Raw genomic sequence first — 16,404 nt, forward strand, 5'->3', positions numbered from 1 at the left:
TGGCGGGGGACAACACAAAAACGGTGGGGCTGGAGCAGCAAAGCTGGGGGGGAGGGACACGGCACAGCTGGAGCAGCAAAGTGGGGGGTGGGGGACAACACAAAAACGGCGGGGCTGGAGCAGCAAAGCAGGGGGATGGGGGGAAAGACAACGGCGCGGCTGGCAAAGCAGGGGAAAAACAAAATAAAAAACCCACAGGGTGGCCAGAGCCAGGGGACTCCCTGTGCTGCAGAGTGCGCGCCCGGTCTAGTGGGGGGGAAGGGGAGGGAGCGGGAGAGAGAGAAGGGGGGCGGCCAGCGCTTCAGCGGGACACTCACCACGTGGCCCCGACCGCCGCGCCGCCTGGTACCCTCACTCCTTCTCTAGACTAACCAGTCCTAATATACTGTAACATGGTTATATTCCACCTCCTTCACTGGTTTACACCCAACAAAATGAATTATACAGCAGACAGAAACAATCACAGAACCAGACAGAGACCATGCAAATAAACATACAAAACAATACAGAAGGGAGGATTTCACAACTACATCTATACAGACATAAGGGTTTTCCAGCTGTGTCTATTGATAAGTGAGTTCTTGCCAGACAGGATGCTACCAAACTAAGTTTCCCTTTCTCTGGAAGTGATGGAATATCAGGGCAGGATTGTATTCCTAACAGCCCAATCGCACCTTATTTCAATGTGACTAGTTGGGAATGTGTGAATGTGACCATACACTTCCCAGCTTATGGCTGCCTTTGCTGCTTAGCCGAAGAACCAGGCCTCAGACTGTCACAGTAAGAGAAGGCCATTACACAGACAGACAGTGATTTTTTATTCTTTCTTTTATATCTTTATAACTAGCTAAGTGAAAAAAATACACCTAAATTCTGAAAGTACAGGCCTTAGCAGACTGGCCTGAATCTCTGTATCCTAACAGTCCTCGAGGTCAGGCAGCCTCTGGGTAAGGGGGTGGGGACTCAGATCCTTCCACAGGCCAATTCCACCAGGGTCATGTATAAACCAGGGAAGTTCCCCACAATAGCCAGACCAGATGCCCCCTGTACACTGTCCTCATTGCTTCTCTCTCTCCTTTCCCCCCATCTCTGCTGCTCCCCCTCTGGGCTTTCTCAGCACCTGGCCCCACAGCGCTTCCTGGCAGCCAGAGACTGCATGTTCTAGGCCTACTCCTGTGGATGTGGCCTCTCTCCTGATTGCTGAGGAAAGGAACCTTTCCAGGAAATGGCCACAGCTTCTGGGAATCCCTGTGTGGCTGTGAACAGAGTTTGGCTCCTGGCACACAAGGCAACTTAAAAGCTGAGCACCGAGACAGGGGCTTGAACCCTGGACCCTCAGGTTAAGAGCCTGATGCTCTACCAACTGAGCTACCTGGGCTTGTTAGGAAACAGCTTCACCATTCACCACAAGAGTGATTATCAGAGTGAGCAGGCAGGCAAAAGAGAGGCAAAAAAAGTCCCAGGAACCCCTCCTCTTTTTCTGCACAGCCACTGCCTGGCAGAAGGATTCCTCCTCCTCCTCAGGGAGACTAAATCTCTGTGCCTAGACAGCCGGTCCATCCGCTGCACCTCAATCCCCCATGCCCAAGCCTCCCTGCCAAAGCCCTGCACCTGGCTCCATACAATTAAGTCTCACTTGTCGCTGGGAACTTAACTTCTTGTGCCCAGAGTGTCTCAGCCCCCTCAGTAGATGACCTGAGAAACATCAGCAGCTGCCCTGCATGCCGGTCTGTGGGTGGCCTTCAGTGGGGTTCAGCACAGCAGGGAGCAGGCTGGCCCTGTGGCTGTCTGCTGGCCACACATAATCATGGTCCTCTCCTCCTCTTGCCCTGGCCTCTGTGGCTTTTAAGCCTTCCCCTGGAGCTGTCAGCACCAGCCGCCTCTGCTCCAGGTGCCCAGAGGAGGAGAGGTGCTGGGCTCCCACCTGCCCAGCCCTGCTTCCTTCAAGCACAGTGGCAAGTGCCAGACTTGTGGGCACCAGGTGAAGCCGTGAGAATCCCAACCCTCAGGTGTCAGTTCTAGAGCCCTGACCCATCCAGCAGGAGGGGAAAATATTGCTCTTGCAGAGCTGTAGACAGGGAAGTGGAGCAGTGGGAGCTCCAGGGCTTTACCACAAGGTCCCACTGAGATTTGAACTCAGAATGCAGGATTCAGAGTCCTGCCCATTACACCATGGGACCAGCTCATGCTGCTTTCTTTGGCCATCAGTGACCTTCATGGGGCCGGCTCATGTAAGGGACTGTTGGCCCCTTACTAAAGCTTAGTGGGGGTTTTGGTTGGCTAGTTCCCAGTCCCAGTAGAAGGGGAAAGGGCCAATGGGAAATCAGGCCCCTGAGACTGACAGTCCCCTGGGCAATGGGGAGAGGCCAAAGCTCCAAGTTAGCCGCACTGACAGGCCAGGCAGTGTAATGAGGGAGTCACCAGGCCAGGGGGTCCCATCCTCTGTGGGAGCTGGCCCTGCCTGGGCCAGAGTGGGGCAGAGCTAAGGAGAGAGCAGGAGCCTGAGAAGAGCCAGGGAGCAGAGCTGGGCAGGTGTAGTGCCAGAAACTGCTCCTTGTAGGATTTTGCTACCTGCAGCAGTTACTGAGACCTGAGGTTGTTCTTATTTGCTGACTTGTCCTAATTGGCTAAAAGTAGACAGTGGTGGGGGATGGAAGCATAAAGGCTTCATCCTCCAAACGACCCTGCCTGGTGTCCATCTGTATCTATTACCTCTTAATACCGAATTGTAAAAAAATAGAGTGAGGTCATTTAAGCATCATTTATTTTGCAGCTTCATTTACTGTGCTAACAATGTAGCATCCTGACACCGATACTTCTGCCCACGTGCCCTGTGGGTTGGATTCATTTTAGTGGGACACGGGACATGTGGAGGATAATTTAAACTCTTAATTTCCTTATGGTTTCCCTTTAATATACTTCTCTGCTGGTGCAATTTCTGACCATTGCACGTCTATGGTCATTGTAACTTTATTACAATAGCACAAGTAAGTCACACAAGTGACATAGTCTAGGGGCTTGGCTACACTTGCAAGTTAGAGCACATTAAAGCAGCCCCGGGCGCCCTAACTCCTGAGGTGTCCACACTCGCAAGGCACATGGAGCACCTGGGCTCTGCAGCTGGAGCGCTCCTGGTAATCCACCTCCATGAGAAGTATAAAGCTCGCTGAGCCCTGCTGAAACGCCCTTGCAGCAGTGTGGATGACGTGTTGCATCACTGCACTGTGATTGGCCTCAGGAAATGTCCCATAATCCCCTGAAGTCAAGTGCCCATTCTGGTCATTGTTTTGAAATCGGCTGCAGGCATGCGGATATCCCCTTTCAAAGCTCCGTTTCCGACAGCCGGCTGCTTATCTGCTCTAGGACAAAGCAACCATTAGTGTGGAATGCTGCTGTTGTGAGTGTGTATGAGGGGAGGTGGGGGTCTGCTGCTGTCTGAACACACAAGACAACATGCTAACACACTCTCAGCCCCCCCAAACACACTGCCACTCCCCCCACGTACACACAACACACTCCCTGTCACACTCCACCCCCGTCCCCCGTTTGAAAAGCACGTTGCAGCCACTTGCACACTGGGATAGCTAACACAGTGCACTGCTCTCTGTGGCATTGCCAGAGCTGCTAATGTGGCCACTCCAGTGCGCTTGCAGCTGTCAGTGTGAACACATGGCAGCGGTTTCCCTGCTGTGGTTTAACTCCCAGCGCTCTACATCTGCAAGTGTAGCCAAGCCCTAAATTTGCCAGACCAACCGAACTCAGTAACTGCCCTCCACCACCATGTGCAGTGAGTAGGGGCACCGTGGAGCACACGCCGCACTTACTGGCTCAGCCTTGTGCATGCTGGGGTGGCCACCTCCCCGTTGATGAGACCTGGTCCCACTGTCTCCGTGGAGCTCCAGTCTGCCCTGCTGCCATCCCTGTCTGTGTTGTCTTCTCTAGCAGTTGACTGGAAGGTGAGTACTGGCCGCATGCCATGTAGCCATGTTGTCTCCAAGGGCGAAAGCAGGAGGAATGGTGCCTTCATAGCCCACCTAATATTCCATAACCTAGTTAAGGAAAATATTTCTCAGTGAATTCTCAGTAAAAGATCAGAAGCAGCCAGTGTCCGCATCAGTCTACGAGCATTGGTATTTTCTTGAAATTTGTCAGACCAACCTAACTAACACCTAACACACATTTGAACCTCTTTTCACACTGTTGCTCATTCTCAAGGTCTGCTTTGTCTCCAGACAGATCCATTCTCTTTCAGAACAGCCTTGCTCTTTCACTGAGGTGTCGGAGTAAACACTTCCCTTCACTCTATTCTCAGACAAACACTAGTATTAAGTGATTGCTACTGATGGGTCTAGAAAGCATTTTTCAAGTGGAAGATGCTATTTCTGGGGGATTGTTCCCAAGCTGCAGTACTTTGTGTTCCAACATCTCCCAGCTTCCTTGGTGAAAATAAGACCAAGGTTTCTTTACAATATACAAGAAGGAAGGAAGTTTTCACCCCAGATGGGACTTGAACCCACAATCTCTGGCTTAGGAAGCCAATGCTTTATCCATTAGGCCACTGGGGCTCTTAATTGTGCATGAAAGAGGGATGGAAATTCCCTCTCATAATTGCACATTACTCACATTCACTCAGGAGCCAAATACCCCATTTAATGGCCTTACAGAAACGTCTGCATCCCCTGGCAGCGAGGCAACTAGGCAGGTGGCTCTCAGAGCTGAGCACCACCTTTCTGCCAGCCATCGTTAGAGAAGAACCCCACCCTAGAGTCACCCCTCCCTCCTTCAGCACCTCCACGGCTGTGGCTCTGAGTGGCAGTAGGATGATTAGGGGGCGAATCCGGGGCTGGAAAGGGGGGTAAGGTCGGCCTGTAAGGAGTAACCAGGTGGGGCAGACCCAGGGGGAGGCTGTGGGCTGCTGGTCAGTTGTTGGGATCCAAGCTCTAGATCAAAGCTGGGCAGTGACCTGACACCCAGGGTTATAGGGCCGACATAGTGACCCCCTTACTGGCCTTAGTGAACCCCAAACCCTTGTTACTAAGGGCATTGAGGAGTCTCTGTCCCTTAATAACTTCTGGGAGCTCCCCAGCAGGCTGCGGGCATCAGCCGCCTCCTGCCACACAGGTTAGACTCTTGGCGCTGTGCCAGCCGCCCCCTCGCTTGCAGGCCCAGTGTAAGAAGCAGGAGGCCTGGTGCTGGCAGAAGAGGGTTTTGATTATGGGCACAGGACACTTCCACTCAGTAGCACAGCTGGGGGGGAGCAGGGGAAGCAGCTAAAATCGGGGAGGGGAGGCTGAAGCCCCACTTCCCTCCCAAAATGATTCCCATTGGGGGACACCAGGATGGAGCGGCAAGTGGTGGCCAGACTCTCACCACCAGGGTCTAGTCTAGCTCAGGGTCCAGCTCAACCTCCTCCCCGCGCCACTGGCCTCCAGCCCCTTCCACTGCCAGATGAACCCAAGAACTCAGGCAGGAACAGGGTGAGAAAGGTAAAACTGCAGCAACAAAAGCACAAAGGGACTTGACCCCGCAAGTTCTTGATTCAAAGTCAGAAGCCTTATCTGTTAAGCCATGTGGATGCCTACTTCATGCACTTCTTTGGAAAAGGTGGACACTGTGTTTCTTGGGTTACCTATTGAGGGGGGGCAAGATGCTGGGCACAAGAAGTCGAGTTCCCAGTGAGATGTAATTCTATGGAGCCAGGTGCAGGGCTTTGGCAGGGAGGCTCAGCCATGGGGGATTATCCCGATCTAAGCACCATTGTAGAGAACGCTTTCTCCACCTGCTCCTGTGGATGTGGCCTCTCTTCTGATTGCTAAGGAAAGGAACCGTTGACCACAAGAGTGAGCAGGCAGGCAAAAAGAGAAGCAAAAAAAGTCACCAGAACCCCTCCTCTTTTTCTGCACAGCCACTGCCTGTCAGCAGGATTCCTCCTACTCCTCCCTCCTGTGCCTCAGTGAGACTAAATCTCCCCACCTAGACAGCCGGTCCATCCGCTGCACCCCAATCCCCCATGCCTGAGCCTCCCTGCCAAAGCCCTGCACCTGGCTCCAGAGAATTAAGTCTCACGTGTCGCTGGGAACTCGACTTCTTGTGCCCAGAGAGTCTCGGCCCCCCTCAGTAGGTGACCCGAGAAACACAGTGTCTGCAAAAGCAGCAAAGAGTCGTGTGGCACCTTATAGACTAACAGACATATTGGAGCATGAGCTTTCGTGGGTGAATCCCCACTTCGTTGGAGGCGTCAGTGTCGGCCTTTCCCAAAGAAGTGCCTGGAGGGACTTTTTTCTGTGTGACCACGTGGCCTAATGGCTAAAGCATCTGACTTCGGATCAGGCAATTGAGGGTTCAAGTCCCTTCGTGGTTGTGCTTGTGCAGCTTTACTGTTGTGCTGAACGTCCTGCTCCCTTCAGGGCTGGAACCTCTTCTTGGCCACTCAGGCCAATGCTCTGGCTTCAGCTAGAGCCCCGGGAAGGAGTTGGGGGTTGGGTGTCACAAAGGCTGGAGCATGAGCCCCAGGTGCTTCCAGTCTCGCCTTTGCCCTTCCTGACTTGCCAAAGAAAATGGGCGGCTGCCTGGGAAGCCTGGCCCTGGCCCTGCTTCCTTTAAATGCCATGTGGGCAAGAGGAAGAGCTGCAGCTACAGGGACCAAAGTTGTGGGCATCAGGTGAAGCAGCAAGAAACCCAACATCAGGTCAACCCGCAGGAATCTCTAGCCAGACTGTTAAGTTCTAGGACCCCAACCTCTAGCAGCCCAGCTGGACCAGAGACCCATCTCCCAGTGGGCACCAGTGACCCAGGAGGAGGAGAGAAAAAATCACTCTAACTCAGCTAGGGACAGGGTAACCGAGCACCTTGAGCTCCAAAGCTTTGCAGCAAACCACCGTACCTGCCAGAGGTCCCACTGAGATTTGAACTCAGATTCCAGGATTCAGAGTCCCGAGTGCTGCCCATTACACCATGGGACCTGCTGCTGTTTTGTTTTCTAGACCCCTGTGACTCTTGGCTGGTTTGCACTCTGCACTTATTGCTTCCCACCATCAGCTTCCTCTCGTGGGACTCTCTCTCCTCCTCCAGTGACTGTGGTCCTGCTCTACCGGATCCACGGGTCCTGCCCTGAGTCCCCCGTAGCCCCCTGCTTTGTCTCCATTCCCTGCAGGCTGCAAAAATGTCAGGGGAGGCCGCTCCTCCCTTCACTCGATGCTCCCGCTCATATCGGCCAGCTGCAGCCTCATCTCCTGGAACTCGGGCAGCTGGCGCTTGATCCGGTCGTACAGTCACAGGCTGACTGGCTCCCCTGCCTGGATGCTCTTGTGGAAATCCCACAGGTGACGCTGCAGGACTTGGCACTGCTGGTTTCTTTAATGTTGTGGTGTTTGCCCGACTGCCGGAACAAAGCCCCCAACTCCTCTCTCACCGACTCCCACCAATCCCCCTGGTTGCCATAGGACCCTCTGATGCTTTCCCGTTCTGCCAACACCACCAGGCCTCACCCCCCTGCTCCTTTATCTTGCAAGCTCTGGATGTTCAGCTTCACTATCCTCTGCCCTGAGTCAGGGACAGGGGCGGCTCCAGGCACCAGCGCAGCAAGCTGCGGGGGGCGGCCTGCCAATCGCTGTGAGGGTGGCAGTCAGGCTGCCTGCAGGAGGTCCCCTGGTAATGTGGATTAGGTGGCATGCCTGTGGGAGCTCCGCCAGTCCCGCGGCTTCAGCGGCAATTCTGCGGCGGTTACGCTGAAGGCGCGGGACCGGCAGACCTCCCGCAGGCATGCCGCCGAATCCGCCTTACCAGAGGCCCTCCGGCAGGTGTTGGGATAGATCTGTATTACATTATACACTAATGTTAGATGTGTAGAAAGTGTGACTAGAAAGGAGCAGTGTGACAGTGCTGCCCGTGGGAGCCAGCTGAGGTCACTCAATCAGGGTGAACTGCAAACAAAACGGGGCAGACAAACCCCAGTGGTGATTCTAATACTTAGATTTACCATCCAGCACAAAACAGCTTCTGTAGCACCTCACTGGTTACTCAGAAGTCCAAACAACGCAGTTCCCTTAAAGTGCCCAGCCTCAGGCCTCCGTCCAGACACACACGTCAGATATGATGATGATTCCTGAAAATCTGATCACATCATATAAAAGAAAAGGTTCTTCCAATCCCAAAGTATCAGCCACATACCCAGGTCCAATTATAACTTAGATCTTACCCAAAATACAGGCTACAGCCAATTCTTATTAACTCAGCTAAAATTTATTAAAAAAGAAAAGAGAGAGCCAGAGTGTTGGTTAAAAGATCAATATACAGACAGACTTGAATTCAATTCTTGAGGTTCAGATGCATAGCAGAGGTGAGCTTGTAGTTGCCAAAAGTCCTTTTAGAAATGGTCGAGAGGTTATAGTCCAATTTCCATATTCAGGGTGGCTCCAGTCACTGACTCGGGATCTCAATCCTTATGGCTTAAGATTTCCCCCTCTTGAAACCCAAAGCAGATCTGAGATGAAGCAGGACCATGTCCCAGGGTTCTTATACATTTCCAGCAGCCTTTCAGCCTGAGAAAACAACAGGCTTAACTTCTTCTCCCAAACATCCTGGCAATTAGCACAGGGTAATTTATCCATTAAACAGTTCAGATCCAGGTTACCACAACCTTCAAAGAGACACAGAGACAATAATGCTATTTCACTCAAGTATCATCATAAATATTAATATTCCTTTTCTGATCTTTGAATTAAAACTACAGCAATAGACAAGACTTGTTTGCTGACATCACAAGCCCTGAGCAAACATCTACCCTTGAGATGTCTAACAATGCAGACTTGCATTTCAAAGCTCTGTTCATTTATAGATCTTCCTAACCAGTCCTTAAGGTTCACCCATGGATCAGGTCAGTGGGTGAGGTGAGTTAATTAACTCTTTCTGGCCCTGTCACCTTTCAATGAAATATATTACACTCATAACGTCACAGGAGGTCAGGAATGGGATAGCAAGGGCTGCGGGTCGGGAGTGAGGGGCACTGGTAGAGCTGGGGGAAGCCCAGAGGGCTGTGGGTCGGGAGTGAGGGGCACCAGCAGAACTGTGAGTCTGGAGGTCAGGGCTGGGATGGCAGGGGCTGCGGGTCAGGAGTGAGGGGCACCAGCAGAACTGTGAGTCTGGAGGTCAGGACTGGGATAGCAGGGGCTGCGGGTCGGGAGTGAGGGGCACCACTAGAGCTGGGGGGAACCCAGGGGGCTACAGGTCGGGAGTGAGGGGCACCAGCAGAGCTGTGAGTCTGGAGGTCAGGACTGGGATAGCAGGGGCTGCGGGTCAGGAGTGAGGGGCACCGGCATCGCAGTGACTGGGGAGCTCAGCGGGGAGCCTAGGGGGCTGTGGGTCAGGAGTGAGGGGCACCAGCAGAACTGTGAGTCTGGAGGTCAGGACTGGGATAGCAGGGGCTGCGGGTCAGGAGTGAGGAACACCACCAGAGCTGGAGGGAGCCCAGAGGGCTGCAGGTAGGGAGTGAGGGGCACTGTCAGAACTGGAGGGAGCGCAGGGGGCTGCAGGTCGGGAGTGAGGGGCACCAGCAGAGCTGTGAGTCTGGAGGTCAGGACTGGGATAGCAGGGGCTGCGGGTCGGGAGTGAGGAGCACCACTAGAGCTGGGGGGAACCCAGGGGGCTGCAGGTCGGGAGTGAGGGGCACCAGCAGAGCTGTGAGTCTGGAGGTCAGGACTGGGATGGCAGGGGCTGCGGGTCGGGAGTAAGGGGCACTGTCAGAGCTGTGAGTCTGGAGGTCAGGAATGGGATAGCAGGGGCTGCAGGTTGGGAGTGCAGGGCACCACTAGAGCTGGGGGGAACCCAGGGGGCTGCAGGTTGGGAGTGAGGGGCACCAGCAGAGCTGTGAGTCTGGAGGTCAGGACTGGGATGGCAGGGGCTGCGGGTCGGGAGTGAGGGGCACCGTCAGAGCTGGAGGGAGCGCAGGGGGCTGCGGGTCGGGAGTGAGGGGCACCAGCAGAGCTGTGAGTCTGGAGGTTAGGACTGGGATAGCAGGGGCTGCGGGTCGGCAGTGAGGGGCACCGGCAGCACAGTGACTGGGGAACTCAGCAGGGAGTCCAGGGGGCTGTGGGTCGGGAGTGAGGGGCACCAGCAGAGCTGGAGAGAGCGCAGGGGGCTGCGGGTCGGGAGTGAGGGGCACCAGCAGAGCTGTGAGTCTGGAGGTCAGGACTGGGATAGCAGGGGCTGCGAGTTGGGAGTGAGGGGCACCGGTAGATCTGGGGGAAGCCCGGGGGCTGCGGGTTGGGAGTGAGGGGTGTAACAGAGTCCCCGGGCGATGCTCTGGAGCTGCTCCCCACAAAGCCAGTCAGGACTCTGGGGAGCCTCCTCTCCCTTGGAGCAGACTGTCTGCAGGGCAAGAAGCTCACACGGCTTCACCTCCTGGGTCTCTCCTTGGAGCATTCAGCATCCTCTGCCCCTCCGTGCACTTCCCCCAGCAAGTCCGCCCAGGCGGGATCCTGTGGGGGCCACAGGGTCCTGCCCCCCCACTGCGCAGTCAGCCGTGACTCTCAGCCAGCCAGTAACACAGAGGTTTATTTAGATGACAGGAACACAGTCCAAAACAGGTTTTGCCGGTACAGACAACAGGACCCCCGTTAGTTAGGTCCATCTGGGGCCCCAGGGAGGCCACAGCCCAGTTGGGAGGCCCGAGCCCCATGGGGGCTCCCCTCCATTTCCCAGCCAGCTTCCAAAACTGCCAACCCACCTCCAGCCCCTCCTCTCTGGGCTCTGTCTCCTTCCCAGGCCAGGAGGTCACCTGATCTCTTTGTTCTCCCACACCTTTAGCATCCCCCTGCAGAGGGGACGGGCCTGGCCATTAGTTGCCATGGAGACTTCGTCACATGACCCACTCTAGACGAAGTGAGGCAGAGTTTGGGCCAACGTCAGTTTGGAATAGCCCGACTGAGCCCGGCAGTTTTCTCCAAGTATCTGCTGCCGTAAACCGCATGTCATGTGGACGTGCGAACCCCAAAGGTGTCTTTCATGTTTGATACATAAGGCCAGTTACGGGGAGGTTTCCATGGCCAGGCTTGAGGGTTAAGCAGCTGGGCTCTAACAGCTGCCTCCTCAAAAGGAAAAGGGGCCTCAGCACCCATAAAAATAACTGGTTGCAAAAATCAATCATCCTGCATCCATCACCACTTTAAATTCTGACCTCTCCTGCCCGACGTGTCTTTGTTTAGCAAACACGCGAACTGGGGAACTCTGTGGCTGTTACCCTCTAAGTCAGTTGAAAGTTACACAAGCTATATTCCTCTTCATAGAATATTTATTTTAAAGTTTATCAAAATAAATTCCATTTGAAATAGAAATAATTACAGTCTACACTGGGGCTCTATTTTCATACATGCTATTTCTCTCCCATGTTCCCCCACTCTAATTCCTTTGGAGTGAGGTTTTACTTTCAAGATTAGCCACCATTTCCAATATAGTAGGAGGGGCAGGGAGAGAACTAGAAGAAAACCTGAATTATATTGTAACCCTGCATCTTATCACATGATCAGCCTCTTACTTTACACTAATTAACTTCATGTTTAATTTCATTGTCGCTGGTAACAACTTATTCAAAGATTATAAAATATAAACCTATAGGGCAGTTTTCTCTTAATTCCCATTTCCACCCAGTGAGCTTTGTGTGAAATCACATTCTACAATAACCTACGAGCCTTCCATTTCTGTGAGTTCATTTCGCCCTGGGTCTTCTCCCAAAAGTGTGGGTGGAAGGGCTCACATGCTAGTGGGTAGGTTACATCATGAGAAAACCACCTGTGCTCTATTTCCACACTTTCTAATCTTTCAAAGTAGCAGGAGGTGGAGAAGTGATACAAATGCTTAAGACTTAATAGCAAAACTAAGGGACCAAACCACAGAGTCAGGACTCAGAATTCATATATCCTGCTGTCTGAACTTGGAATCTGATACATTCCCTCATTGGCTACCATCATTTGCCCAGCATGGAACTGCTTCTTGTCCAGCAAGTCAGCCAGATTGGGGCCCCTAGGCATGGAATGGCTCGGAAGGAATCAGCTGTTTCTCTCTGTGCTTCATGAAACTTTGGATCCAAATGGTAAAAGACAGTTGTTCCCAATTTAATCATGGCGTCCTTTAGGAGTGTGACCAATGCCACTTAACTAGGGAGCAGCGTTCTAAAAATAGTTTACCTGGGCCACAGGTCACCATAGCTTCCATCTCTAGGGTGAAAATCAAAATCTGCAGTTTCTCCCTGAGTTCTTGTCAAATCTTTGACCTTTCTTGGAGTATTTTTACGTGTCTCTGGCATAGAATTCTTCACCAGCCACACAACATATCAATAGTGATAGTGAGGTACAACTCTCCCAAATATGCCCTTTCATTTCTTTAATCTGGTGGCACAGATTTAAATTAGGGACTAAATTCAGGTGCGGTTTAGAATCCTTGTAAAACACCAAATGTCAGGTATCTATTGAAAACAGGTCTCTTTCTGCAGCTATGCCACATTCAACACAAATTTCATTTTCTACATATTTGCATCTCCCAGGGGTGAACTGAACAGAAACATCACTTCCATTTTCCCCATCCCTACCTAGATAGGAATTGCATTTCCCAAATAATAGGCAACACGCACCTGATTAGGAAGGCGATATCTTCAGTAGCAACCTCCTGCAGGGCCTGGCAACAACTGCTTTGGGAGCCAAATGCAGGAGTATTTTGCTTAGTTCCAAGCCATTTGCTAGGGACTAGTCTTGCCAGCCCTTTAGAAAAAATACTGACCTAACCAATTGAACAACAGGGGGATTGGGATGGTGATGGGGAATAAAGAACAGGGAGCTGCAAAAGGCAGAAGCAGGCAACTCATCTAGGGGAGCTGAGAGACCACGGGGAACATGGTGCAAAGGTCACTCGGTGGGAACTTTCAATTGTGATTTTTTAAAAAATAATCTTTGGCCAGCCGGAGTCAAGGCATTTATTACAGGTCTCTCATATGTGGATTTTCTGATGTCTTATAAGGCTGGAGCTCCGATTGAAGCCTTTCCTGCACGCAGAGCACGTGTAGGACGTCTCTCCACTGTGGATTCTCTGATGTGAGACGAGGGCTGAGCTATAACTGAAGCGTTCCCCACACTCAGAGCATGTGTAGGGCACCTCCCCTCTGTGGATTCTCTGATGTGTGATCAGGGCAGAGCTCTGCTTAAAACTCTTCCCACACTCAGCGGATGTATCAGTCTCTTGTGGTGCACTTGTTAAGTGTGTGGGAAACCCCCCCCATGCCATTCATCATTGTCTATCAGTCTATATAAAAGGTCATAGACATAGGCGTGGGTACTCATCTACTTAAGTAACAAAAGCTATAGGTCAACTTTGCTTTCTGAATAAAAGGTCTTAATCTAGAGATGCTAACTTTGCCTTAGCTTAACATACAGGATATGGCCTGTAGGTCTCTTGCATTACAGGCAAACTTATTTTAATATAAATCTATAAACCTAATACAATACATCAAATAATAGATATCTATATATATACACACAAGCAATTTAGTCCTATAGGCTACAGCACAAAGCAGGGCTCAACCCTCAGCATAAACTAAATGAGCTGCTCACAGATTCTGGCAGCCACAATGAGCCATTTGGTGTGAGAGCTCAGACCTGTCCCAGAGGGAGGTGGTCATCTGTGACAGGCTGGACCACTGGCCTATCAGCTCTTAACTCCCAAACTTTCAGTAACTCTGTTATCAGTGCCTGTGAGTGTTATTTAAACCATGAGAATAGCCACACTGGGCTAGAACAAAGGCACATCTAGCTCTGTATTTCGTCTTCTAACAGTAGCTGACACCAGGTGCCCCAAAAGCCCCAGGTACCACTGCAAGTTGAACACAGGAACTCCTGTTTAATAAACAATTGCTTTAACTAGGTAAGCCACAGTGCCTGCCCACACCTGACTCCCTGCCAGACCCCACCTGGGCTTGACAAGCTTTGCTTGTGTTTGGATTCTGCAAAGCAGAGGAGCAGGTGAGGTTTTCCTTGCAACCTGTGTGTGTGTGTGAATATTTGGCCAGGTCTGCACTACAAAGTTATTTCAGCATCATTGCTCAGGTATGTGAAAAACACACAACGCTCCCTCGGTCGGCAGCTTGTGGCTGGTGCACACACTGCAATGCTACGTCTGGCGACAAAACTGCCCTGTTTTGGTGACAAAATAAAACCACCTCGACAAGAGGCCTAGAGCTTTTTGCAGCAAACTTAAAGCAACAAATTGTCAGTGTAAATGCTGCTGGTCATTATATCACCATAACTTGCCTCCACCAGTAACCCACAATGCCCGCTGTGAACTCACCTGCCCTGCATTCCTGCTACAGAGGCTGGGCCCTTCCCCTTTCATAGCTCCAGAAAGTTCTGACAGCTGAGCCACTGTCTGCACTGGGGCTGGGTTGATATAACTGCATTGCTTGGGGGGGGGTGTAAATTTTTTAAACCCCTAAGTAATGTAATTACACCGACCTAATTTTGTAGCGTAGACCTGGGCAAAGAATCACTCACACACTGTGGGAGTAAACCTTCCCCTGCTCCTCTGCTTTACACAATCCAAACACGAGCAAAGCTTGTCAGGGTTCAGTGGGGATTGGCAGAGAGTCAGGTGTGGGCAGACATGATGCTTTAAATCACAGCAGGTGCCATGGCTTAGCTGGTTAAAACCTCAGTTTTGTAAACAGGAGAGCCTGGGTTCAACTCCCAGTGCTGCTTTTGGGACACCTGGTATTTGCTACTGTCAGAAGACAAAATTCAGAGCTAGATGGGCTATTGGTCTGGCCCAGTGTGGCTGTTCTTATGGTTTAAATTACACTCACAGGCACTGACAATAGAGTTACTGAAAGTTTGGGAGTTAAGAGCTGGTAGGTCAGTGGTCCAGTCCCCTCAATGCGGTTTCACCATTTCCACTCGCTAAACTCCCTCCCACCCTTCTGGGCTCCTGGAGCAGGGGACTGAGCCTGAGCCCAGACACGGACACTGCAACTTTACAGCCGAAGCCACATGACCTTGGTTAATATGACATGGGCCAGCCGTGGGTGTTTCATTCCCCTGAAGTCGTAGCCTAACATTATGTCTACACTGTGATTAACAGGCCCAGGGCACCTGTCTCAAAGCCCGGGTCAGCTGACTCAGGGTAATGGGGCTTGGGCTGCAAGACTATAAAATTACAGTGCAGGCAAACGGGCTTGAGCCCAACCTCTGAGGCCCCACGAGGGGGGAGGGTTTCTGAACCCAGGCTTCAGCGTGAACACAAATATCTGCACCACAGTTTTTAGCCCCTCAGCTTTAGCTCCAGGAGCCCAAGTCAGATGACCCAGGCCAGCCCTGCTGCCATCTTTATCCCAGGAGAGATGGACTCTAAGGGTATGTCTCCATTGCAGTGTCAGCCCAGGTGTAGCAGGCTGTGCTCAAAGCAGCACCCTGCAAGCCCCATATTCACCACTGTCATATAATGATGCCATGGTTTATACAAAGTCTGCCTGGTGAGGTGTCATTTCAAAAGTCTTGATCTGTTGAACATTAATATCGTGTTGGATTGTGTGTGTAGCATTGGTTGGGAAGTTATGAAGTTTTGCTCTGTGTGTGTTACTGGGATATGTTATGAGGTTGGGAAATGCCCCCCACCAGCCTTTCAGGTGCGACAAGGGAGGAGCCAGACTCGCTGCTGGCCCATTGAAGGGATCCACACTCCCAAGGACTATCCCAGGAACCGTGTACAATGCAGACTTCTCCGAGATAGCACAGCGACAATGGACACTGCTTGACTCACATGGTAGCAAAGGAGCTTCCTAGCAGGTTGGAAGAAGCTATGAAAGAGGGGAAGAGACATCATAGCTTGGCCTCTCTCCCCCACAACTCAGCAGGTGGAAACACACCTGGAGGAGAAAAAACTGAACTGATTCAGAAATCAGAAGAGAATAATAACAATAATACTTGCAAACCAAAGTCCCCAACCAGACTAGTATTGGTTTTTCAGCAGAAAATTTTCAGTTTGGGGAATTTTATTTTCTCAGTCAGACCTTGCCAAGGGAAGCAGGGAGAAAATGTTTGAGTTGCCTCCTTCAGAGCAGCTTGGCCTAGACACTAGCTCTGGTTCACTGCTCTGGCCTTGCTCGGGTTGATGGTATTTTAATAATTTGGGCAGGTCCCAGGGTGTTTGGGGGAGATGATGAGGATGTTCCCTTTTGAGATAAAAACTAAGAAATACAGGACTAGAGAATTTTTTTTTAAGAAATCTGGGATTTAGACATTTTATTTAAAGCAAGGGAGTTCTGAGTTTCTGAGAAGGTTTTTGTTTGCAAGAAGGAACATTGTTTGATCTGTCATTGTACCAAAGGGGTACATGTTTGTCTACAAAGGAGGGGCGACGACTAAAAGCATC

General features: G+C 51.6%; 3 non-coding genes across 3 annotated transcripts; all 3 read right to left on the bottom strand.

Moving 5' to 3' along the window:
• Positions 1–1,305: 1,305 nt before the first annotated feature.
• Positions 1,306–1,378, bottom strand: TRNAK-CUU. Its single transcript has one exon. It is a non-coding gene; the product is annotated as a tRNA-Lys (tRNA).
• A 3,114-nt stretch (positions 1,379–4,492) lies between these two features.
• TRNAR-CCU lies at positions 4,493–4,565 on the bottom strand. Its single transcript has one exon. It is a non-coding gene; the product is annotated as a tRNA-Arg (tRNA).
• A 2,325-nt stretch (positions 4,566–6,890) lies between these two features.
• On the bottom strand, positions 6,891–6,962 carry TRNAQ-CUG. The gene has a single exon. It is a non-coding gene; the product is annotated as a tRNA-Gln (tRNA).
• Positions 6,963–16,404: the final 9,442 nt, after the last annotated feature.

The sequence above is a fragment of the Mauremys reevesii genome, linkage group 12, assembly GCF_016161935.1.
Source record: "Mauremys reevesii isolate NIE-2019 linkage group 12, ASM1616193v1, whole genome shotgun sequence".
NCBI classification, from domain to species: domain Eukaryota; kingdom Metazoa; phylum Chordata; order Testudines; family Geoemydidae; genus Mauremys; species Mauremys reevesii.